At 43.8% G+C, this 26,914-nt stretch overlaps 21 non-coding genes across 21 annotated transcripts; all 21 read right to left on the reverse strand.

Moving 5' to 3' along the window:
* Positions 1 to 227: 227 nt before the first annotated feature.
* Trnar-ucu lies at positions 228 to 300 on the reverse strand. Its single transcript has one exon. It is a non-coding gene; the product is annotated as a tRNA-Arg (tRNA).
* A 1,227-nt stretch (positions 301 to 1,527) lies between these two features.
* Trnar-ucu lies at positions 1,528 to 1,600 on the reverse strand. Its single transcript has one exon. It is a non-coding gene; the product is annotated as a tRNA-Arg (tRNA).
* Positions 1,601 to 2,827: 1,227 nt separating this feature from the next.
* On the reverse strand, positions 2,828 to 2,900 carry Trnar-ucu. The gene has a single exon. It is a non-coding gene; the product is annotated as a tRNA-Arg (tRNA).
* A 1,227-nt stretch (positions 2,901 to 4,127) lies between these two features.
* Positions 4,128 to 4,200, reverse strand: Trnar-ucu. Its single transcript has one exon. It is a non-coding gene; the product is annotated as a tRNA-Arg (tRNA).
* A 1,227-nt stretch (positions 4,201 to 5,427) lies between these two features.
* Trnar-ucu lies at positions 5,428 to 5,500 on the reverse strand. The gene has a single exon. It is a non-coding gene; the product is annotated as a tRNA-Arg (tRNA).
* Positions 5,501 to 6,727: 1,227 nt separating this feature from the next.
* On the reverse strand, positions 6,728 to 6,800 carry Trnar-ucu. The gene has a single exon. It is a non-coding gene; the product is annotated as a tRNA-Arg (tRNA).
* A 1,227-nt stretch (positions 6,801 to 8,027) lies between these two features.
* Trnar-ucu lies at positions 8,028 to 8,100 on the reverse strand. The gene has a single exon. It is a non-coding gene; the product is annotated as a tRNA-Arg (tRNA).
* A 1,227-nt stretch (positions 8,101 to 9,327) lies between these two features.
* Positions 9,328 to 9,400, reverse strand: Trnar-ucu. The gene has a single exon. It is a non-coding gene; the product is annotated as a tRNA-Arg (tRNA).
* Positions 9,401 to 10,627: 1,227 nt separating this feature from the next.
* Trnar-ucu lies at positions 10,628 to 10,700 on the reverse strand. The gene has a single exon. It is a non-coding gene; the product is annotated as a tRNA-Arg (tRNA).
* Positions 10,701 to 11,927: 1,227 nt separating this feature from the next.
* Positions 11,928 to 12,000, reverse strand: Trnar-ucu. The gene has a single exon. It is a non-coding gene; the product is annotated as a tRNA-Arg (tRNA).
* A 1,227-nt stretch (positions 12,001 to 13,227) lies between these two features.
* Trnar-ucu lies at positions 13,228 to 13,300 on the reverse strand. Its single transcript has one exon. It is a non-coding gene; the product is annotated as a tRNA-Arg (tRNA).
* Positions 13,301 to 14,527: 1,227 nt separating this feature from the next.
* Trnar-ucu lies at positions 14,528 to 14,600 on the reverse strand. Its single transcript has one exon. It is a non-coding gene; the product is annotated as a tRNA-Arg (tRNA).
* Positions 14,601 to 15,827: 1,227 nt separating this feature from the next.
* Positions 15,828 to 15,900, reverse strand: Trnar-ucu. Its single transcript has one exon. It is a non-coding gene; the product is annotated as a tRNA-Arg (tRNA).
* Positions 15,901 to 17,127: 1,227 nt separating this feature from the next.
* Trnar-ucu lies at positions 17,128 to 17,200 on the reverse strand. Its single transcript has one exon. It is a non-coding gene; the product is annotated as a tRNA-Arg (tRNA).
* A 1,227-nt stretch (positions 17,201 to 18,427) lies between these two features.
* On the reverse strand, positions 18,428 to 18,500 carry Trnar-ucu. The gene has a single exon. It is a non-coding gene; the product is annotated as a tRNA-Arg (tRNA).
* A 1,227-nt stretch (positions 18,501 to 19,727) lies between these two features.
* Trnar-ucu lies at positions 19,728 to 19,800 on the reverse strand. The gene has a single exon. It is a non-coding gene; the product is annotated as a tRNA-Arg (tRNA).
* Positions 19,801 to 21,027: 1,227 nt separating this feature from the next.
* On the reverse strand, positions 21,028 to 21,100 carry Trnar-ucu. Its single transcript has one exon. It is a non-coding gene; the product is annotated as a tRNA-Arg (tRNA).
* A 1,227-nt stretch (positions 21,101 to 22,327) lies between these two features.
* On the reverse strand, positions 22,328 to 22,400 carry Trnar-ucu. Its single transcript has one exon. It is a non-coding gene; the product is annotated as a tRNA-Arg (tRNA).
* Positions 22,401 to 23,627: 1,227 nt separating this feature from the next.
* On the reverse strand, positions 23,628 to 23,700 carry Trnar-ucu. Its single transcript has one exon. It is a non-coding gene; the product is annotated as a tRNA-Arg (tRNA).
* Positions 23,701 to 24,927: 1,227 nt separating this feature from the next.
* On the reverse strand, positions 24,928 to 25,000 carry Trnar-ucu. Its single transcript has one exon. It is a non-coding gene; the product is annotated as a tRNA-Arg (tRNA).
* Positions 25,001 to 26,227: 1,227 nt separating this feature from the next.
* On the reverse strand, positions 26,228 to 26,300 carry Trnar-ucu. Its single transcript has one exon. It is a non-coding gene; the product is annotated as a tRNA-Arg (tRNA).
* Between the last annotated feature and the right edge of the window lie 614 nt (positions 26,301 to 26,914).

The following is a 26,914-nucleotide window of genomic DNA, read 5'->3' on the forward strand; positions in this document are numbered from 1 at the left end:
AGAAAATTTGCGTGAACAGGCACGTGAAGATATGGTTCCGTTTTTACAGCATTTACACATAACAGCGTCATGGATAACAGATCTACGAGAATATTGCTTGTATGTGTAAGGTTGACATATTTAAGCATAGAACTGAGGTCACAACAATTTTCACCTTTTGAAGACGCTTGTGGTTACCCATATGTCAATACCCATCTCGTGATTGGCACATGTTTTTAAAAATTGCCCGTCCCTTGTGGGGATCGAACCCACGACCTTTGGATTAGAAGTCCAACGCGCTATCCTCTGCGCCAAAGGGACGCTGTGCAAATGACGGGCTCAGATGTAAGAGATTCTGCAAGACATGACCCGTGCTACATGTCTCGCGTTACTTTTCTGATAGGCTTACTTTCATATTTCTCTGAAGCAATTACATCAAAGACTCATTATTTATGTAACAGACACGATACATCACTCCGAATCGCTCTGTTTACCATGGCCCTACTGATTGAAACACCTGCGTATTGACAGAGTTGCTCTGTACAATCGTAGTAACACAGTCCTGCTATTAGATTCGCTCACGTGCGCTGCTTACAGATAAATGGGAATTACGCTCTTTAGAACAGCATCCACTCACAAAGTGGTAAACGACACACTGGAAACACTGTATGATTAGTCACATTTTTTGACTTTGGTTGACTGCTGTGTCACAGCCGGTCCCCATCATATGTATACACTCCAACGGACGTGTGTGCCCTGTTAGCACATTTGCCAGGAACGTTAGCTGCATCACCTCCCTGTCAATTTCATGCCGTCCTCGAAGCGTCAGCCATTGCTTGGTGACAGTGTGTTTCGATGAGACGTGGACAGATGATGCATCTCTCTCGCCGTCAGTTATAGGCGGGAATCATACTTAATGTAGTTTTCTGCAAGCGTCAGCGGAGCGTCAGACGTCTCTGTCTGGTCTTCTCCCTTCATGCATCCAGCAAGTCCCCTCCTGACAGTCCCCAGCAAAAGCCCCCTGCGCTGAAGCGAATATTGCCGCCGTTTCTATAGATACAGAGTGCCATTGTTTAATGGGAACAGTTAAGGAACCATAGTACTATATCTTGTTGTGAAACAGTCTACTTTTCTCACTTGTGGCCGAGAAAACTGAAACCCTCTCAGCTTGGGCTGGAAGAATTAAAGATCATGACTGGGATTACATACATTGACTCGTGAAGTAATACAAAATTATTTCACTCTTCATTGTATTTGTTTCTGTACAAAATGTGCGTTCTATTGCTATATTTCTATCTGTAGGTAAAAATTGGGTATTGAAAGAAAATTTGCGTGAACAGGCACGTGAAGATATGGTTCCGTTTTTACAGCATTTACACATAACAGCGTCATGGATAACAGATCTACGAGAATTTTGCTTGTATGTGTAAGGTTGACATATTTAAGCATAGAACTGAGGTCACAACAATTTTCACCTTTTGAAGACGCTTGTGGTTACCCATATGTCAATACCCATCTCGTGATTGGCACATGTTTTTAAAAATTGCCCGTCCCTTGTGGGGATCGAACCCACGACCTTTGGATTAGAAGTCCAACGCGCTATCCTCTGCGCCAAAGGGACGCTGTGCAACTGACGGGCTCAGATGTAAGAGATTGTGCAAGACATGACCCGTGCTACATGTCTCGCGTTACTTTTCTGATAGGCTTACTTTCATATTTCTCTGAAGCAATTACATCAAAGACTCATTATTTATGTAACAGACACGATACATCACTCCGAATCGCTCTGTTTACCATGGCCCTACTGATTGAAACACCTGCGTATTGACAGAGTTGCTCTGTACAATCGTAGTAACACAGTCCTGCTATTAGATTCGCTCACGTGCGCTGCTTACAGATAAATGGGAATTACGCTCTTTAGAACAGCATCCACTCACAAAGTGGTAAACGACACACTGGAAACACTGTATGATTAGTCACATTTTTTGACTTTGGTTGACTGCTGTGTCACAGCCGGTCCCCATCATATGTATACACTCCAACGGACGTGTGTGCCCTGTTAGCACATTTGCCAGGAACGTTAGCTGCATCACCTCCCTGTCAATTTCATGCCGTCCTCGAAGCGTCAGCCATTGCTTGGTGACAGTGTGTTTCGATGAGACGTGGACAGATGATGCATCTCTCTCGCCGTCAGTTATAGGCGGGAATCATACTTAATGTAGTTTTCTGCAAGCGTCAGCGGAGCGTCAGACATCTCTGTCTGGTCTTCTCCCTTCATGCATCCAGCAAGTCCCCTCCTGACAGTCCCCAGCAAAAGCCCCCTGCGCTGAAGCGAATATTGCCGCCGTTTCTATAGATACAGAGTGCCATTGTTTAATGGGAACAGTTAAGGAACCATAGTACTATATCTTGTTGTGAAACAGTCTACTTTTCTCACTTGTGGCCGAGAAAACTGAAACCCTCTCAGCTTGGGCTGGAAGAATTAAAGATCATGACTGGGATTACATACATTGACTCGTGAAGTAATACAAAATTATTTCACTCTTCATTGTATTTGTTTCTGTACAAAATGTGCGTTCTATTGCTATATTTCTATCTGTAGGTAAAAATTGGGTATTGAAAGAAAATTTGCGTGAACAGGCACGTGATGATATGGTTCCGTTTTTACAGCATTTACACATAACAGCGTCATGGATAACAGATCTACGAGAATTTTGCTTGTATGTGTAAGGTTGACATATTTAAGCATAGAACTGAGGTCACAACAATTTTCACCTTTTGAAGACGCTTGTGGTTACCCATATGTCAATACCCATCTCGTGATTGGCAAATGTTTTTAAAAATTGCCCATCCCTTGTGGGGATCGAACCCACGACCTTTGGATTAGAAGTCCAACGCGCTATCCTCTGCGCCAAAGGGACGCTGTGCAAGTGACGGGCTCAGATGTAAGAGATTCTGCAAGACATGACCCGTGCTACATGTCTCGCGTTACTTTTCTGATAGGCTTACTTTCATATTTCTCTGAAGCAATTACATCAAAGACTCATTATTTATGTAACAGACACGATACATCACTCCGAATCGCTCTGTTTACCATGGCCCTACTGATTGAAACACCTGCGTATTGACAGAGTTGCTCTGTACAATCGTAGTAACACAGTCCTGCTATTAGATTCGCTCACGTGCGCTGCTTACAGATAAATGGGAATTACGCTCTTTAGAACAGCATCCACTCACAAAGTGGTAAACGACACATTGGAAACACTGTATGATTAGTCACATTTTTTGACTTTGGTTGACTGCTGTGTCACAGCCGGTCCCCATCATATGTATACACTCCAACGGACGTGTGTGCCCTGTTAGCACATTTGCCAGGAACGTTAGCTGCATCACCTCCCTGTCAATTTCATGCCGTCCTCGATGCGTCAGCCATTGCTTGGTGACAGTGTGTTTCGATGAGACGTGGACAGATGATGCATCTCTCTCGCCGTCAGTTATAGGCGGGAATCATACTTAATGTAGTTTTCTGCAAGCGTCAGCGGAGCGTCAGACGTCTCTGTCTGGTCTTCTCCCTTCATGCATCCAGCAAGTCCCCTCCTGACAGTCCCCAGCAAAAGCCCCCTGCGCTGAAGCGAATATTGCCGCCGTTTCTATAGATACAGAGTGCCATTGTTTAATGGGAACAGTGAAGGAACCATAGTACTATATCTTGTTGTGAAACAGTCTACTTTTCTCACTTGTGGCCGAGAAAACTGAAACCCTCTCAGCTTGGGCTGGAAGAATTAAAGATCATGACTGGGATTACATACATTGACTCGTGAAGTAATACAAAATTATTTCACTCTTCATTGTATTTGTTTCTGTACAAAATGTGCGTTCTGTTGCTATATTTCTATCTGTAGGTAAAAATTGGGTATTGAAAGAAAATTTGCGTGAACAGGCACGTGAAGATATGGTTCCGTTTTTACAGCATTTACACATAACAGCGTCATGGATAACAGATCTACGAGAATTTTGCTTGTATGTGTAAGGTTGACATATTTAAGCATAGAACTGAGGTCACAACAATTTTCACCTTTTGAAGACGCTTGTGGTTACCCATATGTCAATACCCATCTCGTGATTGGCACATGTTTTTAAAAATTGCCCGTCCCTTGTGGGGATCGAACCCACGACCTGTGGATTAGAAGTCCAACGCGCTATCCTCTGCGCCAAAGGGACGCTGTGCAAGTGAGGGGCTCAGATGTAAGAGATTCTGCAAGACATGACCCGTGCTACATGTCTCGCGTTACTTTTCTGATAGGCTTACTTTCATATTTCTCTGAAGCAATTACATCAAAGACTCATTATTTATGTAACAGACACGATACATCACTCCGAATCGCTCTGTTTACCATGGCCCTACTGATTGAAACACCTGCGTATTGACAGAGTTGCTCTGTACAATCGTAGTAACACAGTCCTGCTATTAGATTCGCTCACGTGCGCTGCTTACAGATAAATGGGAATTACGCTCTTTAGAACAGCATCCACTCACAAAGTGGTAAACGACACACTGGAAACACTGTATGATTAGTCACATTTTTTGACTTTGGTTGACTGCTGTGTCACAGCCGGTCCCCATCATATGTATACACTCCAACGGACGTGTGTGCCCTGTTAGCACATTTGCCAGGAACGTTAGCTGCATCACCTCCCTGTCAATTTCATGCCGTCCTCGAAGCGTCAGCCATTGCTTGGTGACAGTGTGTTTCGATGAGACGTGGACAGATGATGCATCTCTCTCGCCGTCAGTTATAGGCGGGAATCATACTTAATGTAGTTTTCTGCAAGCGTCAGCGGAGCGTCAGACGTCTCTGTCTGGTCTTCTCCCTTCATGCATCCAGCAAGTCCCCTCCTGACAGTCCCCAGCAAAAGCCCCCTGCGCTGAAGCGAATATTGCCGCCGTTTCTATAGATACAGAGTGCCATTGTTTAATGGGAACAGTTAAGGAACCATAGTACTATATCTTGTTGTGAAACAGTCTACTTTTCTCACTTGTGGCCGAGAAAACTGAAACCCTCTCAGCTTGAGCTGGAAGAATTAAAGATCATGACTGGGATTACATACATTGACTCGTGAAGTAATACAAAATTATTTCACTCTTCATTGTATTTGTTTCTGTACAAAATGTGCGTTCTATTGCTATATTTCTATCTGTAGGTAAAAATTGGGTATTGAAAGAAAATTTGCGTGAACAGGCACGTGAAGATATGGTTCCGTTTTTACAGCATTTACACATAACAGCGTCATGGATAACAGATCTACGAGAATTTTGCTTGTATGTGTAAGGTTGACATATTTAAGCATAGAACTGAGGTCACAACAATTTTCACCTTTTGAAGACGCTTGTGGTTACCCATATGTCAATACCCATCTCGTGATTGGCACATGTTTTTAAAAATTGCCCGTCCCTTGTGGGGATCGAACCCACGACCTTTGGATTAGAAGTCCAACGCGCTATCCTCTGCGCCAAAGGGACGCTGTGCAAGTGACGGGCTCAGATGTAAGAGATTCTGCAAGACATGACCCGTGCTACATGTCTCGCGTTACTTTTCTGATAGGCTTACTTTCATATTTCTCTGAAGCAATTACATCAAAGACTCATTATTTATGTAACAGACACGATACATCACTCCGAATCGCTCTGTTTACCATGGCCCTACTGATTGAAACACCTGCGTATTGACAGAGTTGCTCTGTACAATCGTAGTAACACAGTCCTGCTATTAGATTCGCTCACGTGCGCTGCTTACAGATAAATGGGAATTACGCTCTTTAGAACAGCATCCACTCACAAAGTGGTAAACGACACACTGGAAACACTGTATGATTAGTCACATTTTTTGACTTTGGTTGACTGCTGTGTCACAGCCGGTCCCCATCATATGTATACACTCCAACGGACGTGTGTGCCCTGTTAGCACATTTGCCAGGAACGTTAGCTGCATCACCTCCCTGTCAATTTCATGCCGTCCTCGAAGCGTCAGCCATTGCTTGGTGACAGTGTGTTTCGATGAGACGTGGACAGATGATGCATCTCTCTCGCCGTCAGTTATAGGCGGGAATCATACTTAATGTAGTTTTCTGCAAGCGTCAGCGGAGCGTCAGACGTCTCTGTCTGGTCTTCTCCCTTCATGCATCCAGCAAGTCCCCTCCTGACAGTCCCCAGCAAAAGCCCCCTGCGCTGAAGCGAATATTGCCGCCGTTTCTATAGATACAGAGTGCCATTGTTTAATGGGAACAGTTAAGGAACCATAGTACTATATCTTGTTGTGAAACAGTCTACTTTTCTCACTTGTGGCCGAGAAAACTGAAACCCTCTCAGCTTGGGCTGGAAGAATTAAAGATCATGACTGGGATTACATACATTGACTCGTGAAGTAATACAAAATTATTTCACTCTTCATTGTATTTGTTTCTGTACAAAATGTGCGTTCTATTGCTATATTTCTATCTGTAGGTAAAAATTGGGTATTGAAAGAAAATTTGCGTGAACAGGCACGTGAAGATATGGTTCCGTTTTTACAGCATTTACACATAACAGCGTCATGGATAACAGATCTACGAGAATTTTGCTTGTATGTGTAAGGTTGACATATTTAAGCATAGAACTGAGGTCACAACAATTTTCACCTTTTGAAGACGCTTGTGGTTACCCATATGTCAATACCCATCTCGTGATTGGCACATGTTTTTGAAAATTGCCCGTCCCTTGTGGGGATCGAACCCACGACCTTTGGATTAGAAGTCCAACGCGCTATCCTCTGCGCCAAAGCGACGCTGTGCAAGTGATGGGCTCAGATGTAAGAGATTCTGCAAGACATGACCCGTGCTACATGTCTCGCGTTACTTTTCTGATAGGCTTACTTTCATATTTCTCTGAAGCAATTACATCAAAGACTCATTATTTATGTAACAGACACGATACATCACTCCGAATCGCTCTGTTTACCATGGCCCTACTGATTGAAACACCTGCGTATTGACAGAGTTGCTCTGTACAATCGTAGTAACACAGTCCTGCTATTAGATTCGCTCACGTGCGCTGCTTACAGATAAATGGGAATTACGCTCTTTAGAACAGCATCCACTCACAAAGTGGTAAACGACACACTGGAAACACTGTATGATTAGTCACATTTTTTGACTTTGGTTGACTGCTGTGTCACAGCCGGTCCCCATCATATGTATACACTCCAACGGACGTGTGTGCCCTGTTAGCACATTTGCCAGGAACGTTAGCTGCATCACCTCCCTGTCAATTTCATGCCGTCCTCGAAGCGTCAGCCATTGCTTGGTGACAGTGTGTTTCGATGAGACGTGGACAGATGATGCATCTCTCTCGCCGTCAGTTATAGGCGGGAATCATACTTAATGTAGTTTTCTGCAAGCGTCAGCGGAGCGTCAGACGTCTCTGTCTGGTCTTCTCCCTTCATGCATCCAGCAAGTCCCCTCCTGACAGTCCCCAGCAAAAGCCCCCTGCGCTGAAGCGAATATTGCCGCCGTTTCTATAGATACAGAGTGCCATTGTTTAATGGGAACAGTTAAGGAACCATAGTACTATATCTTGTTGTGAAACAGTCTACTTTTCTCACTTGTGGCCGAGAAAACTGAATACCTCTCAGCTTGGGCTGGAAGAATTAAAGATCATGACTGGGATTACATACATTGACTCGTGAAGTAATACAAAATTATTTCACTCTTCATTGTATTTGTTTCTGTACAAAATGTGCGTTCTATTGCTATATTTCTATCTGTAGGTAAAAATTGGGTATTGAAAGAAAATTTGCGTGAACAGGCACGTGAAGATATGGTTCCGTTTTTACAGCATTTACACATAACAGCGTCATGGATAACAGATCTATGAGAATTTTGCTTGTATGTGTAAGGTTGACATATTTAAGCATAGAACTGAGGTCACAACACTTTTCACCTTTTGAAGACGCTTGTGGTTACCCATATGTCAATACCCATCTCGTGATTGGCACATGTTTTTAAAAATTGCCCGTCCCTTGTGGGGATCGAACCCACGACCTTTGGATTAGAAGCCCAACGCGCTATCCTCTGCGCCAAAGGGACGCTGTGCAAGTGACGGGCTCAGATGTAAGAGATTCTGCAAGACATGACCCGTGCTACATGTCTCGCATTACTTTTCTGATAGGCTTACTTTCATATTTCTCTGAAGCAATTACATCAAAGACTCATTATTTATGTAACAGACACGATACATCACTCCGAATCGGTCTGTTTACCATGGCCCTACTGATTGAAACACCTGCGTATTGACAGAGTTGCTCTGTACAATCGTAGTAACACAGTCCTGCTATTAGATTCGCTCACGTGCGCTGCTTACAGATAAATGGGAATTACGCTCTTTAGAACAGCATCCACTCACAAAGTGGTAAACGACACACTGGAAACACTGTATGATTAGTCACATTTTTTGACTTTGGTTGACTGCTGTGTCACAGCCGGTCCCCATCATATGTATACACTCCAACGGACGTGTGTGCCCTGTTAGCACATTTGCCAGGAACGTTAGCTGCATCACCTCCCCGTCAATTTCATGCCGTCCTCGAAGCGTCAGCCACTGCTTGGTGACAGTGTGTTTCGATGAGACGTGGACAGATGATGCATCTCTCTCGCCTTCAGTTATAGGCGGGAATCATACTTAATGTAGTTTTCTGCAAGCGTCAGCGGAGCGTCAGACGTCTCTGTCTGGTCTTCTTCCTTCATGCATCCAGCAAGTCCCCTCCTGACAGTCCCCAGCAAAAGCCCCCTGCGCTGAAGCGAATATTGCGGCCGTTTCTATAGATACAGAGTGCCATTGTTTAATGGGAACAGTTAAGGAACCATAGTACTATATCTTGTTGTGAAACAGTCTACTTTTCTCACTTGTGGCCGAGAAAACTGAAACCCTCTCAGCTTGGGCTGGAAGAATTAAAGATCATGACTGGGATTACATACATTGACTCGTGAAGTAATACAAAATTATTTCACTCTTCATTGTATTTGTTTCTGTACAAAATGTGCGTTCTATTGCTATATTTCTATCTGTAGGTAAAAATTGGGTATTGAAAGAAAATTTGCGTGAACAGGCACGTGAAGATATGGTTCCGTTTTTACAGCATTTACACATAACAGCGTCATGGATAACAGATCTACGAGAATTTTGCTTGTATGTGTAAGGTTGACATATTTAAGCATAGAACTGAGGTCACAACAATTTTCACCTTTTGAAGACGCTTGTGGTTACCCATATGTCAATACCCATCTCGTGATTGGCACATGTTTTTAAAAATTGCCCGTCCTTTGTGGGGATCGAACCCACGACCTTTGGATTAGAAGTCCAACGCGCTATCCTCTGCGCCAAAGGGACGCTGTGCAACTGACGGGCTCAGATGTAAGAGATTCTGCAAGACATGACCCGTGCTACATGTCTCGCGTTACTTTTCTGATAGGCTTACTTTCATATTTCTCTGAAGCAATTACATCAAAGACTCATTATTTATGCAACAGACACGATACATCACTCCGAATCGCTCTGTTTACCATGGCCCTACTGATTGAAACACCTGCGTATTGACAGAGTTGCTCTGTACAATCGTAGTAACACAGTCCTGCTATTAGATTCGCTCACGTGCGCTGCTTACAGATAAATGGGAATTACGCTCTTTAGAACAGCATCCACTCACAAAGTGGTAAACGACACACTGGAAACACTGTATGATTAGTCACATTTTTTGACTTTGGTTGACTGCTGTGTCACAGCCGGTCCCCATCATATGTATACACTCCAACGGACGTGTGTGCCCTGTTAGCACATTTGCCAGGAACGTTAGCTGCATCACCTCCCTGTCAATTTCATGCCGTCCTCGAAGCGTCAGCCATTGCTTGGTGACAGTGTGTTTCGATGAGACGTGGACAGATGATGCATCTCTCTCGCCGTCAGTTATAGGCGGGAATCATACTTAATGTAGTTTTCTGCAAGCGTCAGCGGAGCGTCAGACGTCTCTGTCTGGTCTTCTCCCTTCATGCATCCAGCAAGTCCCCTCCTGACAGTCCCCAGCAAAAGCCCCCTGCGCTGAAGCGAATATTGCCGCCGTTTCTATAGATACAGAGTGCCATTGTTTAATGGGAACAGTTAAGGAACCATAGTACTATATCTTGTTGTGAAACAGTCTACTTCTCTCACTTGTGGCCGAGAAAACTGAAACCCTCTCAGCTTGGGCTGGAAGAATTAAAGATCATGACTGGGATTACATACATTGACTCGTGAAGTAATACAAAATTATTTCACTCTTCATTGTATTTGTTTCTGTACAAAATGTGCGTTCTATTGCTATATTTCTATCTGTAGGTAAAAATTGGGTATTGAAAGAAAATTTGCGTGAACAGGCACGTGAAGATATGGTTCCGTTTTTACAGCATTTACACATAACAGCGTCATGGATAACAGATCTACGAGAATTTTGCTTGTATGTGTAAGGTTGACATATTTAAGCATAGAACTGAGGTCACAACAATTTTCACCTTTTGAAGACGCTTGTGGTTACCCATATGTCAATACCCATCTCGTGATTGGCACATGTTTTTAAAAATTGCCCGTCCCTTGTAGGGATCGAACCCACGACCTTTGGATTAGAAGTCCAACGCGCTATCCTCTGCGCCAAAGGGACGCTGTGCAAGTGACGGGCTCAGATGTAAGAGATTCTGCAAGACATGACCCGTGCTACATGTCTCGCGTTACTTTTCTGATAGGCTTACTTTCATATTTCTCTGAAGCAATTACATCAAAGACTCATTATTTATGTAACAGACACGATACATCACTCCGAATCGCTCTGTTTACCATGGCCCTACTGATTGAAACACCTGCGTATTGACAGAGTTGCTCTGTACAATCGTAGTAACACAGTCCTGCTATTAGATTCGCTCACGTGCGCTGCTTACAGATAAATGGGAATTACGCTCTTTAGAACAGCATCCACTCACAAAGTGGTAAACGACACACTGGAAACACTGTATGATTAGTCACATTTTTTGACTTTGGTTGACTGCTGTGTCACAGCCGGTCCCCATCATATGTATACACTCCAACGGACGTGTGTGCCCTGTTAGCACATTTGCCAGGAATGTTAGCTGCATCACCTCCCTGTCAATTTCATGCCGTCCTCGAAGCGTCAGCCATTGCTTGGTGACAGTGTGTTTCGATGAGACGTGGACAGATGATGCATCTCTCTCGCCGTCAGTTATAGGCGGGAATCATACTTAATGTAGTTTTCTGCAAGCGTCAGCGGAGCGTCAGACGTCTCTGTCTGGTCTTCTCCCTTCATGCATCCAGCAAGTCCCCTCCTGACAGTCCCCAGCAAAAGCCCCCTGCGCTGAAGCGAATATTGCCGCCGTTTCTATAGATACAGAGTGCCATTGTTTAATGGGAACAGTTAAGGAACCATAGTACTATATCTTGTTGTGAAACAGTCTACTTTTCTCACTTGTGGCCGAGAAAACTGAAACCCTCTCAGCTTGGGCTGGAAGAATTAAAGATCATGACTAGGATTACATACATTGACTCGTGAAGTAATACAAAATTATTTCACTCTTCATTGTATTTGTTTCTGTACAAAATGTGCGTTCTATTGCTATATTTCTATCTGTAGGTAAAAATTGGGTATTGAAAGAAAATTTGCGTGAACAGGCACGTGAAGATATGGTTCCGTTTTTACAGCATTTACACATAACAGCCTCATGGATAACAGATCTACGAGAATTTTGCTTGTATGTGTAAGGTTGACATATTTAAGCATAGAACTGAGGTCACAACCATTTTCACCTTTTGAAGACGCTTGTGGTTACCCATATGTCAATACCCATCTCGTGATTGGCACATGTTATTAAAAATTGCCCGTCCCTTGTGGGGATCGAACCCACGACCTTTGGATTAGAAGTCCAACGCGCTATCCTTTGCGCCAAAGGGACGCTGTGCAAATGACGGGCTCAGATGTAAGAGATTGTGCAAGACATGACCCGTGCTACATGTCTCGCGTTACTTTTCTGATAGGCTTACTTTCATATTTCTCTGAAGCAATTACATCAAAGACTCATTATTTATGTAACAGACACGATACATCACTCCGAATCGCTCTGTTTACCATGGCCCTACTGATTGAAACACCTGCGTATTGACAGAGTTGCTCTGTACAATCGTAGTAACACAGTCCTGCTATTAGATTCGCTCACGTGCGCTGCTTACAGATAAATGGGAATTACGCTCTTTAGAACAGCATCCACTCACAAAGTGGTAAACGACACACTGGAAACACTGTATGATTAGTCACATTTTTTGACTTTGGTTGACTGCTGTGTCACAGCCGGTCCCCATCATATGTATACACTCCAACGGACGTGTGTGCCCTGTTAGCACATTTGCCAGGAACGTTAGCTGCATCACCTCCCTGTCAATTTCATGCCGTCCTCGAAGCGTCAGCCATTGCTTGGTGACAGTGTGTTTCGATGAGACGTGGACAGATGATGCATCTCTCTCGCCGTCAGTTATAGGCGGGAATCATACTTAATGTAGTTTTCTGCAAGCGTCAGCGGAGCGTCAGACGTCTCTGTCTGGTCTTCTCCCTTCATGCATCCAGCAAGTCCCCTCCTGACAGTCCCCAGCAAAAGCCCCCTGCGCTGAAGCGAATATTGCCGCCGTTTCTATAGATACAGAGTGCCATTGTTTAATGGGAACAGTTAAGGAACCATAGTACTATATCTTGTTGTGAAACAGTCTACTTTTCTCACTTGTGGCCGAGAAAACTGAAACCCTCTCAGCTTGGGCTGGAAGAATTAAAGATCATGACTGGGATTACATACATTGACTCGTGAAGTAATACAAAATTATTTCACTCTTCATTGTATTTGTTTCTGTACAAAATGTGCGTTCTATTGCTATATTTCTATCTGTAGGTAAAAATTGGGTATTGAAAGAAAATTTGCGTGAACAGGCACGTGAAGATATGGTTCCGTTTTTACAGCATTTACACATAACAGCGTCATGGATAACAGATCTACGAGAATTTTGCTTGTATGTGTAAGGTTGACATATTTAAGCATAGAACTGAGGTCACAACAATTTTCACCTTTTGAAGACGCTTGTGGTTACCCATATGTCAATACCCATCTCGTGATTGGCACATGTTTTTAAAAATTGCCCGTCCCTTGTGGGGATCGAACCCACGACCTTTGGATTAGAAGTCCAACGCGCTATCCTCTGCGCCAAAGGGACGCTGTGCAAGTGACGGGCTCAGATGTAAGAGATTCTGCAAGACATGACCCGTGCTACATGTCTCGCGTTACTTTTCTGATAGGCTTACTTTCATATTTCTCTGAAGCAATTACATCAAAGACTCATTATTTATGTAACAGACACGATACATCACTCCGAATCGCTCTGTTTACCATGGCCCTACTGATTGAAACACCTGCGTATTGACAGAGTTGCTCTGTACAATCGTAGTAACACAGTCCTGCTATTAGATTCGCTCACGTGCGCTGCTTACAGATAAATGGGAATTACGCTCTTTAGAACAGCATCCACTCACAAAGTGGTAAACGACACACTGGAAACACTGTATGATTAGTCACATTTTTTGACTTTGGTTGACTGCTGTGTCACAGCCGGTCCCCATCATATGTATACACTCCAACGGACGTGTGTGCCCTGTTAGCACATTTGCCAGGAACGTTAGCTGCATCACCTCCCTGTCAATTTCATGCCGTCCTCGAAGCGTCAGCCATTGCTTGGTGACAGTGTGTTTCGATGAGACGTGGACAGATGATGCATCTCTCTCGCCGTCAGTTATAGGCGGGAATCATACTTAATGTAGTTTTCTGCAAGCGTCAGCGGAGCGTCAGACGTCTCTGTCTGGTCTTCTCCCTTCATGCATCCAGCAAGTCCCCTCCTGACAGTCCCCAGCAAAAGCCCCCTGCGCTGAAGCGAATATTGCCGCCGTTTCTATAGATACAGAGTGCCATTGTTTAATGGGAACAGTTAAGGAACCATAGTACTATATCTTGTTGTGAAACAGTCTACTTTTCTCACTTGTGGCCGAGAAAACTGAAACCCTCTCAGCTTGGGCTGGAAGAATTAAAGATCATGACTGGGATTACATACATTGACTCGTGAAGTAATACAAAATTATTTCACTCTTCATTGTATTTGTTTCTGTACAAAATGTGCGTTCTATTGCTATATTTCTATCTGTAGGTAAAAATTGGGTATTGAAAGAAAATTTGCGTGAACAGGCACGTGAAGATATGGTTCCGTTTTTACAGCATTTACACATAACAGCGTCATGGATAACAGATCTACGAGAATTTTGCTTGTATGTGTAAGGTTGACATATTTAAGCATAGAACTGAGGTCACAACAATTTTCACCTTTTGAAGACGCTTGTGGTTACCCATATGTCAATACCCATCTCGTGATTGGCACATGTTTTTAAAAATTGCCCGTCCCTTGTGGGGATCGAACCCACGACCTTTGGATTAGAAGTCCAACGCGCTATCCTCTGCGCCAAAGCGACGCTGTGCAAGTGACGGGCTCAGATGTAAGAGATTCTGCAAGACATGACCCGTGCTACATGTCTCGCGTTACTTTTCTGATAGGCTTACTTTCATATTTCTCTGAAGCAATTACATCAAAGACTCATTATTTATGTAACAGACACGATACATCACTCCGAATCGCTCTGTTTACCATGGCCCTACTGATTGAAACACCTGCGTATTGACAGAGTTGCTCTGTACAATCGTAGTAACACAGTCCTGCTATTAGATTCGCTCACGTGCGCTGCTTACAGATAAATGGGAATTACGCTCTTTAGAACAGCATCCACTCACAAAGTGGTAAACGACACACTGGAAACACTGTATGATTAGTCACAGTTTTTGACTTTGGTTGACTGCTGTGTCACAGCCGGTCCCCATCATATGTATACACTCCAACGGACGTGTGTGCCCTGTTAGCACATTTGCCAGGAACGTTAGCTGCATCACCTCCCTGTCAATTTCATGCCGTCCTCGAAGCGTCAGCCATTGCTTGGCGACAGTGTGTTTCGATGAGACGTGGACAGATGATGCATCTCTCTCGCCGTCAGTTATAGGCGGGAATCATACTTAATGTAGTTTTCTGCAAGCGTCAGCGGAGCGTCAGACGTCTCTGTCTGGTCTTCTCCCTTCATGCATCCAGCAAGTCCCCTCCTGACAGTCCCCAGCAAAAGCCCCCTGCGCTGAAGCGAATATTGCCGCCGCTTCTATAGATACAGAGTGCCATTGTTTAATGGGAACAGTTAAGGAACCATAGTACTATATCTTGTTGTGAAACAGTCTACTTTTCTCACTTGTGGCCGAGAAAACTGAAACCCTCTCAGCTTGGGCTGGAAGAATTAAAGATCATGACTGGGATTACATACATTGACTCGTGAAGTAATACAAAATTATTTCACTCTTCATTGTATTTGTTTCTGTACAAAATGTGCGTTCTATTGCTATATTTCTATCTGTAGGTAAAAATTGGGTATTGAAAGAAAATTTGCGTGAACAGGCACGTGAAGATATGGTTCCGTTTTTACAGCATTTACACATAACAGCGTCATGGATAACAGATCTACGAGAATTTTGCTTGTATGTGTAAGGTTGACATATTTAAGCATAGAACTGAGGTCACAACAATTTTCACCTTTTGAAGACGCTTGTGGTTACCCATATGTCAATACCCATCTCGTGATTGGCACATGTTTTTAAAAATTGCCCGTCCCTTGTGGGGATCCAACCCACGACCTTTGGATTAGAAGTCCAACGCGCTATCCTCTGCGCCAAAGGGACGCTGTGCAAGTGACGGGCTCAGATGTAAGAGATTCTGCAAGACATGACCCGTGCTACATGTCTCGCGTTACTTTTCTGATAGGCTTACTTTCATATTTCTCTGAAGCAATTACATCAAAGACTCATTATTTATGTAACAGACACGATACATCACTCCGAATCGCTCTGTTTACCATGGCCCTACTGATTGAAACACCTGCGTATTGACAGAGTTGCTCTGTACAATCGTAGTAACACAGTCCTGCTATTAGATTCGCTCACGTGCGCTGCTTACAGATAAATGGGAATTACGCTCTTTAGAACAGCATCCACTCACAAAGTGGTAAACGACACACTGGAAACACTGTATGATTAGTCACATTTTTTGACTTTGGTTGACTGCTGTGTCACAGCCGGTCCCCATCATATGTATACACTCCAACGGACGTGTGTGCCCTGTTAGCACATTTGCCAGGAACGTTAGCTGCATCACCTCCCTGTCAATTTCATGCCGTCCTCGAAGCGTCAGCCATTGCTTGGCGACAGTGTGTTTCGATGAGACGTGGACAGATGATGCATCTCTCTCGCCGTCAGTTATAGGCGGGAATCATACTTAATGTAGTTTTCTGCAAGCGTCAGCGGAGCGTCAGACGTCTCTGTCTGGTCTTCTCCCTTCATGCATCCAGCAAGTCCCCTCCTGACAGTCCCCAGCAAAAGCCCCCTGCGCTGAAGCGAATATTGCCGCCGTTTCTATAGATACAGAGTGCCATTGTTTAATGGGAACAGTTAAGGAACCATAGTACTATATCTTGTTGTGAAACAGTCTACTTTTCTCACTTGTGGCCGAGAAAACTGAAACCCTCTCAGCTTGGGCTGGAAGAATTAAAGATCATGACTGGGATTACATACATTGACTCGTGAAGTAATACAAAATTATTTCACTCTTCATTGTATTTGTTTCTGTACAAAATGTGCGTTCTATTGCTATATTTCTATCTGTAGGTAAAAATTGGGTATTGAAAGAAAATTTGCGTGAACAGGCACGTGAAGATATGGTTCCGTTTTTACAGCATTTACACATAACAGCGTCATGGATAACAGATCTACGAGAATTTTGCTTGTATGTGTAAGGTTGACATATTTAAGCATAGAACTGAGGTCACAACAATTTTCACCTTTTGAAGACGCTTGTGGTTACCCATATGTCAATACCCATCTCGTGATTGGCACATGTTTTTAAAAATTGCCCGTCCCTTGTGGGGATCGAACCCACGACCTTTGGATTAGAAGTCCAACGCGCTATCCTCTGCGCCAAAGGGACGCTGTGCAAGTGACGGGCTCAGATGTAAGAGATTCTGCAAGACATGACCCGTGCTACATGTCTCGCGTTACTTTTCTGATAGGCTTACTTTCATATTTCTCTGAAGCAATTACATCAAAGACTCATTATTTATGTAACAGACACGATACATCACTCCGAATCGCTCTGTTTACCATGGCCCTACTGATTGAAACACCTGCGTATTGACAGAGTTGCTCTGTACAATCGTAGTAACACAGTCCTGCTATTAGATTCGCTCACGTGCGCTGCTTACAGATAAATGGGAATTACGCTCTTTAGAACAGCATCCACTCACAAAGTGGTAAACGACACACTGGAAACACTGTATGATTAGTCACATTTTTTGACTTTGGTTGACTGCTGTGTCACAGCCGGTCCCCATCATATGTATACACTCCAACGGACGTGTGTGCCCTGTTAGCACATTTGCCAGGAACGTTAGCTGCATCACCTCCCTGTCAATTTCATGCCGTCCTCGAAGCGTCAGCCATTGCTTGGTGACAGTGTGTTTCGATGAGACGTGGACAGATGATGCATCTCTCTCGCCGTCAGTTATAGGCGGGAATCATACTTAATGTAGTTTTCTGCAAGCGTCAGCGGAGCGTCAGACGTCTCTGTCTGGTCTTCTCCCTTCATGCATCCAGCAAGTCCCCTCCTGACAGTCCCCAGCAAAAGCCCCCTGCGCTGAAGCGAATATTGCCGCCGTTTCTATAGATACAGAGTGCCATTGTTTAATGGGAACAGTTAAGGAACCATAGTACTATATCTTGTTGTGAAACAGTCTACTTTTCTCACTTGTGGCCGAGAAAACTGAAACCCTCTCAGCTTGGGCTGGAAGAATTAAAGATCATGACTGGGATTACATACATTGACTCGTGAAGTAATACAAAATTATTTCACTCTTCATTGTATTTGTTTCTGTACAAAATGTGCGTTCTATTGCTATATTTCTATCTGTAGGTAAAAATTGGGTATTGAAAGAAAATTTGCGTGAACAGGCACGTGAAGATATGGTTCCGTTTTTACAGCATTTACACATAACAGCGTCATGGATAACAGATCTACGAGAATTTTGCTTGTATGTGTAAGGTTGACATATTTAAGCATAGAACTGAGGTCACAACAATTTTCACCTTTTGAAGACGCTTGTGGTTACCCATATGTCAATACCCATCTCGTGATTGGCACATGTTTTTAAAAATTGCCCGCCCCTTGTGGGGATCGAACCCACGACCTTTGGATTAGAAGTCCAACGCGCTATCCTCTGCGCCAAAGCGACGCTGTGCAAGTGATGGGCTCAGATGTAAGAGATTCTGCAAGACATGACCCGTGCTACATGTCTCGCGTTACTTTTCTGATAGGCTTACTTTCATATTTCTCTGAAGCAATTACATCAAAGACTCATTATTTATGTAACAGACACGATACATCACTCCGAATCGCTCTGTTTACCATGGCCCTACTGATTGAAACACCTGCGTATTGACAGAGTTGCTCTGTACAATCGTAGTAACACAGTCCTGCTATTAGATTCGCTCACGTGCGCTGCTTACAGATAAATGGGAATTACGCTCTTTAGAACAGCATCCACTCACAAAGTGGTAAACGACACACTGGAAACACTGTATGATTAGTCACATTTTTTGACTTTGGTTGACTGCTGTGTCACAGCCGGTCCCCATCATATGTATACACTCCAACGGACGTGTGTGCCCTGTTAGCACATTTGCCAGGAACGTTAGCTGCATCACCTCCCTGTCAATTTCATGCCGTCCTCGAAGCGTCAGCCATTGCTTGGCGACAGTGTGTTTCGATGAGACGTGGACAGATGATGCATCTCTCTCGCCGTCAGTTATAGGCGGGAATCATACTTAATGTAGTTTTCTGCAAGCGTCAGCGGAGCGTCAGACGTCTCTGTCTGGTCTTCTCCCTTCATGCATCCAGCAAGTCCCCTCCTGACAGTCCCCAGCAAAAGCCCCCTGCGCTGAAGCGAATATTGCCGCCGTTTCTATAGATACAGAGTGCCATTGTTTAATGGGAACAGTTAAGGAACCATAGTACTATATCTTGTTGTGAAACAGTCTACTTTTCTCACTTGTGGCCGAGAAAACTGAAACCCTCTCAGCTTGGGCTGGAAGAATTAAAGATCATGACTGGGATTACATACATTGACTCGTGAAGTAATACAAAATTATTTCACTCTTCATTGTATTTGTTTCTGTACAAAATGTGCGTTCTATTGCTATATTTCTATCTGTAGGTAAAAATTGGGTATTGAAAGAAAATTTGCGTGAACAGGCACGTGAAGATATGGTTCCGTTTTTACAGCATTTACACATAACAGCGTCATGGATAACAGATCTACGAGAATTTTGCTTGTATGTGTAAGGTTGACATATTTAAGCATAGAACTGAGGTCACAACAATTTTCACCTTTTGAAGACGCTTGTGGTTACCCATATGTCAATACCCATCTCGTGATTGGCACATGTTTTTAAAAATTGCCCGTCCCTTGTGGGGATCGAACCCACGACCTTTGGATTAGAAGTCCAACGCGCTATCCTCTGCGCCAAAGGGACGCTGTGCAAGTGACGGGCTCAGATGTAAGAGATTCTGCAAGACATGACCCGTGCTACATGTCTCGCGTTACTTTTCTGATAGGCTTACTTTCATATTTCTCTGAAGCAATTACATCAAAGACTCATTATTTATGTAACAGACACGATACATCACTCCGAATCGCTCTGTTTACCATGGCCCTACTGATTGAAACACCTGCGTATTGACAGAGTTGCTCTGTACAATCGTAGTAACACAGTCCTGCTATTAGATTCGCTCACGTGCGCTGCTTACAGATAAATGGGAATTACGCTCTTTAGAACAGCATCCACTCACAAAGTGGTAAACGACACACTGGAAACACTGTATGATTAGCCACATTTTTTGACTTTGGTTGACTGCTGTGTCACAGCCGGTCCCCATCATATGTATACACTCCAACGGACGTGTGTGCCCTGTTAGCACATTTGCCAGGAACGTTAGCTGCATCACCTCCCTGTCAATTTCATGCCGTCCTCGAAGCGTCAGCCATTGCTTGGTGACAGTGTGTTTCGATGAGACGTGGACAGATGATGCATCTCTCTCGCCGTCAGTTATAGGCGGGAATCATACTTAATGTAGTTTTCTGCAAGCGTCAGCGGAGCGTCAGACGTCTCTGTCTGGTCTTCTCCCTTCATGCATCCAGCAAGTCCCCTCCTGACAGTCCCCAGCAAAAGCCCCCTGCGCTGAAGCGAATATTGCCGCCGTTTCTATAGATACAGAGTGCCATTGTTTAATGGGAACAGTTAAGGAACCATAGTACTATATCTTGTTGTGAAACAGTCTACTTTTCTCACTTGTGGCCGAGAAAACTGAAACCCTCTCAGCTTGGGCTGGAAGAATTAAAGATCATGACTGGGATTACATACATTGACTCGTGAAGTAATACAAAATTATTTCACTCTTCATTGTATTTGTTTCTGTACAAAATGTGCGTTCTATTGCTATATTTCTATCTGTAGGTAAAAATTGGGTATTGAAAGAAAATTTGCGTGAACAGGCACATGAAGATATGGTTCCGTTTTTACAGCATTTACACATAACAGCGTCATGGATAACAGATCTACGAGAATTTTGCTTGTATGTGTAAGGTTGACATATTTAAGCATAGAACTGAGGTCACAACAATTTTCACCTTTTGAAGACGCTTGTGGTTACCCATATGTCAATACCCATCTCGTGATTGGCACATGTTTTTAAAAATTGCCCGTCCCTTGTGGGGATCGAACCCACGACCTTTGGATTAGAAGTCCAACGCGCTATCCTCTGCGCCAAAGGGACGCTGTGCAAGTGACAGGCTCAGATGTAAGAGATTCTGCAAGACATGACCCGTGCTACATGTCTCGCGTTACTTTTCTGATAGGCTTACTTTCATATTTCTCGGAAGCAATTACATCAAAGACTCATTATTTATGTAACAGACACGATACATCACTCCGAATCGCTCTGTTTACCATGGCCCTACTGATTGAAACACCTGCGTATTGACAGAGTTGCTCTGTACAATCGTAGTAACACAGTCCTGCTATTAGATTCGCTCACGTGCGCTGCTTACAGATAAATGGGAATTACGCTCTTTAGAACAGCATCCACTCACAAAGTGGTAAACGACACACTGGAAACACTGTATGATTAGTCACATTTTTTGACTTTGGTTGACTGCTGTGTCACAGCCGGTCCCCATCATATGTATACACTCCAACGGACGTGTGTGCCCTGTTAGCACATTTGCCAGGAACGTTAGCTGCATCACCTCCCTGTCAATTTCATGCCGTCCTCGAAGCGTCAGCCATTGCTTGGTGACAGTGTGTTTCGATGAGACGTGGACAGATGATGCATCTCTCTCGCCGTCAGTTATAGGCGGGAATCATACTTAATGTAGTTTTCTGCAAGCGTCAGCGGAGCGTCAGACGTCTCTGTCTGGTCTTCTCCCTTCATGCATCCAGCAAGTCCCCTCCTGACAGTCCCCAGCAAAAGCCCCCTGCGCTGAAGCGAATATTGCCGCCGTTTCTATAGATACAGAGTGCCATTGTTTAATGGGAACAGTTAAGGAACCATAGTACTATATCTTGTTGTGAAACAGTCTACTTTTCTCACTTGTGGCCGAGAAAACTGAAACCCTCTCAGCTTGGGCTGGAAGAATTAAAGATCATGACTGGGATTACATACATTGACTCGTGAAGTAATACAAAATTATTTCACTCTTCATTGTATTTGTTTCTGTACAAAATGTGCGTTCTATTGCTATATTTCTATCTGTAGGTAAAAATTGGGTATTGAAAGAAAATTTGCGTGAACAGGCACGTGAAGATATGGTTCCGTTTTTACAGCATTTACACATAACAGCGTCATGGATAACAGATCTACGAGAATTTTGCTTGTATGTGTAAGGTTGACATATTTAAGCATAGAACTGAGGTCACAACAATTTTCACCTTTTGAAGACGCTTGTGGTTACCCATATGTCAATACCCATCTCGTGATTGGCACATGTTTTTAAAAATTGCCCGTCCCTTGTGGGGATCGAACCCACGACCTTTGGATTAGAAGTCCAACGCGCTATCCTCTGCGCCAAAGGGACGCTGTGCAAGTGACGGGCTCAGATGTAAGAGATTCTGCAAGACATGACCCGTGCTACATGTCTCGCGTTACTTTTCTGATAGGCTTACTTTCATATTTCTCTGAAGCAATTACATCAAAGACTCATTATTTATGTAACAGACACGATACATCACTCCGAATCGCTCTGTTTACCATGGCCCTACTGATTGAAACACCTGCGTATTGACAGAGTTGCTCCGTACAATCGTAGTAACACAGTCCTGCTATTAGATTCGCTCACGTGCGCTGCTTACAGATAAATGGGAATTACGCTCTTTAGAACAGCATCCACTCACAAAGTGGTAAACGACACACTGGAAACACTGTATGATTAGTCACATTTTTTGACTTTGGTTGACTGCTGTGTCACAGCCGGTCCCCATCATATGTATACACTCCAACGGACGTGTGTGCCCTGTTAGCACATTTGCCAGGAACGTTAGCTGCATCACCTCCCTGTCAATTTCATGCCGTCCTCGAAGCGTCAGCCATTGCTTGGTGACAGTGTGTTTCGATGAGACGTGGACAGATGATGCATCTCTCTCGCCGTCAGTTATAGGCGGGAATCATACTTAATGTAGTTTTCTGCAAGCGTCAGCGGAGCGTCAGACGTCTCTGTCTGGTCTTCTCCCTTCATGCATCCAGCAAGTCCCCTCCTGACAGTCCCCAGCAAAAGCCCCCTGCGCTGAAGCGAATATTGCCGCCGTTTCTATAGATACAGAGTGCCATTGTTTAATGGGAACAGTTAAGGAACCATAGTACTATATCTTGTTGTGAAACAGTCTACTTTTCTCACTTGTGGCCGAGAAAACTGAAACCCTCTCAGCTTGGGCTGGAAGAATTAAAGATCATGACTGGGATTACATACATTGACTCGTGAAGTAATACAAAATTATTTCACTCTTCATTGTATTTGTTTCTGTACAAAATGTGCGTTCTATTGCTATATTTCTATCTGTAGGTAAAAATTGGGTATTGAAAGAAAATTTGCGTGAACAGGCACGTGAAGATATGGTTCCGTTTTTACAGCATTTACACATAACAGCGTCATGGATAACAGATCTACGAGAATTTTGCTTGTATGTGTAAGGTTGACATATTTAAGCATAGAACTGAGGTCACAACAATTTTCACCTTTTGAAGACGCTTGTGGTTACCCATATGTCAATACCCATCTCGTGATTGGCACATGTTTTTAAAAATTGCCCGTCCCTTGTGGGGATCGAACCCACGACCTTTGGATTAGAAGTCCAACGCGCTATCCTCTGCGCCAAAGGGACGCTGTGCAAGTGACGGGCTCAGATGTAAGAGATTCTGCAAGACATGACCCGTGCTACATGTCTCGCGTTACTTTTCTGATAGGCTTACTTTCATATTTCTCTGAAGCAATTACATCAAAGACTCATTATTTATGTAACAGACACGATACATCACTCCGAATCGCTCTGTTTACCATGGCCCTACTGATTGAAACACCTGCGTATTGACAGAGTTGCTCTGTACAATCGTAGTAACGCAGTCCTGCTATTAGATTCGCTCACGTGCGCTGCTTACAGATAAATGGGAATTACGCTCTTTAGAACAGCATCCACTCACAAAGTGGTAAACGACACACTGGAAACACTGTATGATTAGTCACATTTTTTGACTTTGGTTGACTGCTGTGTCACAGCCGGTCCCCATCATATGTATACACTCCAACGGACGTGTGTGCCCTGTTAGCACATTTGCCAGGAACGTTAGCTGCATCACCTCCCTGTCAATTTTATGCCGTCCTCGAAGCGTCAGCCATTGCTTGGTGACAGTGTGTTTCGATGAGACGTGGACAGATGATGCATCTCTCTCGCCGTCAGTTATAGGCGGGAATCATACTTAATGTAGTTTTCTGCAAGCGTCAGCGGAGCGTCAGACGTCTCTGTCTGGTCTTCTCCCTTCATGCATCCAGCAAGTCCCCTCCTGACAGTCCCCAGCAAAAGCCCCCTGCGCTGAAGCGAATATTGCCGCCGTTTCTATAGATACAGAGTCCCATTGTTTAATGGGAACAGTTAAGGAACCATAGTACTATATCTTGTTGTGAAACAGTCTACTTTTCTCACTTGTGGCTGAGAAAACTGAAACCCTCTCAGCTTGGGCTGGAAGAATTAAAGATCATGACTGGGATTACATACATTGACTCGTGAAGTAATACAAAATTATTTCACTTTTCATTGTATTTGTTTCTGTACAAAATGTGCGTTCTATTGCTATATTTCTATCTGTAGGTAAAAATTGGGTATTGAAAGAAAATTCGCGTGAACAGGCACGTGAAGATATGGTTCCGTTTTTACAGCATTTACACATAACAGCGTCATGGATAACAGATCTACGAGAATTTTGCTTGTATGTGTAAGGTTGACATATTTAAGCATAGAACTGAGGTCACAACAATTTTCACCTTTTGAAGACGCTTGTGGTTACCCATATGTCAATACCCATCTCGTGATTGGCACATGTTTTTAAAAATTGCCCGTCCCTTGTGGGGATCGAACCCACGACCTTTGGATTAGAAGTCCAACGCGCTATCCTCTGCGCCAAAGGGACGCTGTGCAAGTGACGGGCTCAGATGTAAGAGATTCTGCAAGACATGACCCGTGCTACATGTCTCGCGTTACTTTTCTGATAGGCTTACTTTCATATTTCTCTGAAGCAATTACATCAAAGACTCATTATTTATGTAACAGACACGATACATCACTCCGAATCGCTCTGTTTACCATGGCCCTACTGATTGAAACACCTGCGTATTGACAGAGTTGCTCTGTACAATCGTAGTAACACAGTCCTGCTATTAGATTCGCTCACGTGCGCTGCTTACAGATAAATGGGAATTACGCTCTTTAGAACAGCATCCACTCACAAAGTGGTAAACGACACACTGGAAACACTGTATGATTAGTCACATTTTTTGACTTTGGTTGACTGCTGTGTCACAGCCGGTCCCCATCATATGTATACACTCCAACGGACGTGTGTGCCCTGTTAGCACATTTGCCAGGAACGTTAGCTGCATCACCTCCCTGTCAATTTCATGCCGTCCTCGAAGCGTCAGCCATTGCTTGGTGACAGTGTGTTTCGATGAGACGTGGACAGATGATGCATCTCTCTCGCCGTCAGTTATAGGCGGGAATCATACTTAATGTAGTTTTCTGCAAGCGTCAGCGGAGCGTCAGACGTCTCTGTCTGGTCTTCTCCCTTCATGCATCCAGCAAGTCCCCTCCTGACAGTCCCCAGCAAAAGCCCCCTGCGCTGAAGCGAATATTGCCGCCGTTTCTATAGATACAGAGTGCCATTGTTTAATGGGAACAGTTAAGGAACCATAGTACTATATCTTGTTGTGAAACAGTCTACTTTTCTCACTTGTGGCCGAGAAAACTGAAACCCTCTCAGCTTGGGCTGGAAGAATTAAAGATCATGACTGGGATTACATACATTGACTCGTGAAGTAATACAAAATTATTTCACTCTTCATTGTATTTGTTTCTGTACAAAATGTGCGTTCTATTGCTATATTTCTATCTGTAGGTAAAAATTGGGTATTGAAAGAAAATTTGCGTGAACAGGCACGTGAAGATATGGTTCCGTTTTTACAGCATTTACACATAACAGCGTCATGGATAACAGATCTACGAGAATTTTGCTTGTATGTGTAAGGTTGACATATTTAAGCATAGAACTGAGGTCACAACAATTTTCACCTTTTGAAGACGCTTGTGGTTACCCATATGTCAATACCCATCTCGTGATTGGCACATGTTTTTAAAAATTGCCCGTCCCTTGTGGGGATCGAACCCACGACCTTTGGATTAGAAGTCCAACGCGCTATCCTCTGCGCCAAAGGGACGCTGTGCAAGTGACGGGCTCAGATGTAAGAGATTCTGCAAGACATGACCCGTGCTACATGTCTCGCGTTACTTTTCTGATAGGCTTACTTTCATATTTCTCTGAAGCAATTACATCAAAGACTCATTATTTATGTAACAGACACGATACATCACTCCGAATCGCTCTGTTTACCATGGCCCTACTGATTGAAACACCTGCGTATTGACAGAGTTGCTCTGTACAATCGTAGTAACACAGTCCTGCTATTAGATTCGCTCACGTGCGCTGCTTACAGATAAATGGGAATTACGCTCTTTAGAACAGCATCCACTCACAAAGTGGTAAACGACACACTGGAAACACTGTATGATTAGTCACATTTTTTGACTTTGGTTGACTGCTGTGTCACAGCCGGTCCCCATCATATGTATACACTCCAACGGACGTGTGTGCCCTGTTAGCACATTTGCCAGGAACGTTAGCTGCATCACCTCCCTGTCAATTTCATGCCGTCCTCGAAGCGTCAGCCATTGCTTGGTGACAGTGTGTTTCGATGAGACGTGGACAGATGATGCATCTCTCTCGCCGTCAGTTATAGGCGGGAATCATACTTAATGTAGTTTTCTGCAAGCG

Source organism: Schistocerca americana, chromosome 1, assembly GCF_021461395.2.
Source record: "Schistocerca americana isolate TAMUIC-IGC-003095 chromosome 1, iqSchAmer2.1, whole genome shotgun sequence".
NCBI lineage: Eukaryota > Metazoa > Arthropoda > Insecta > Orthoptera > Acrididae > Schistocerca > Schistocerca americana.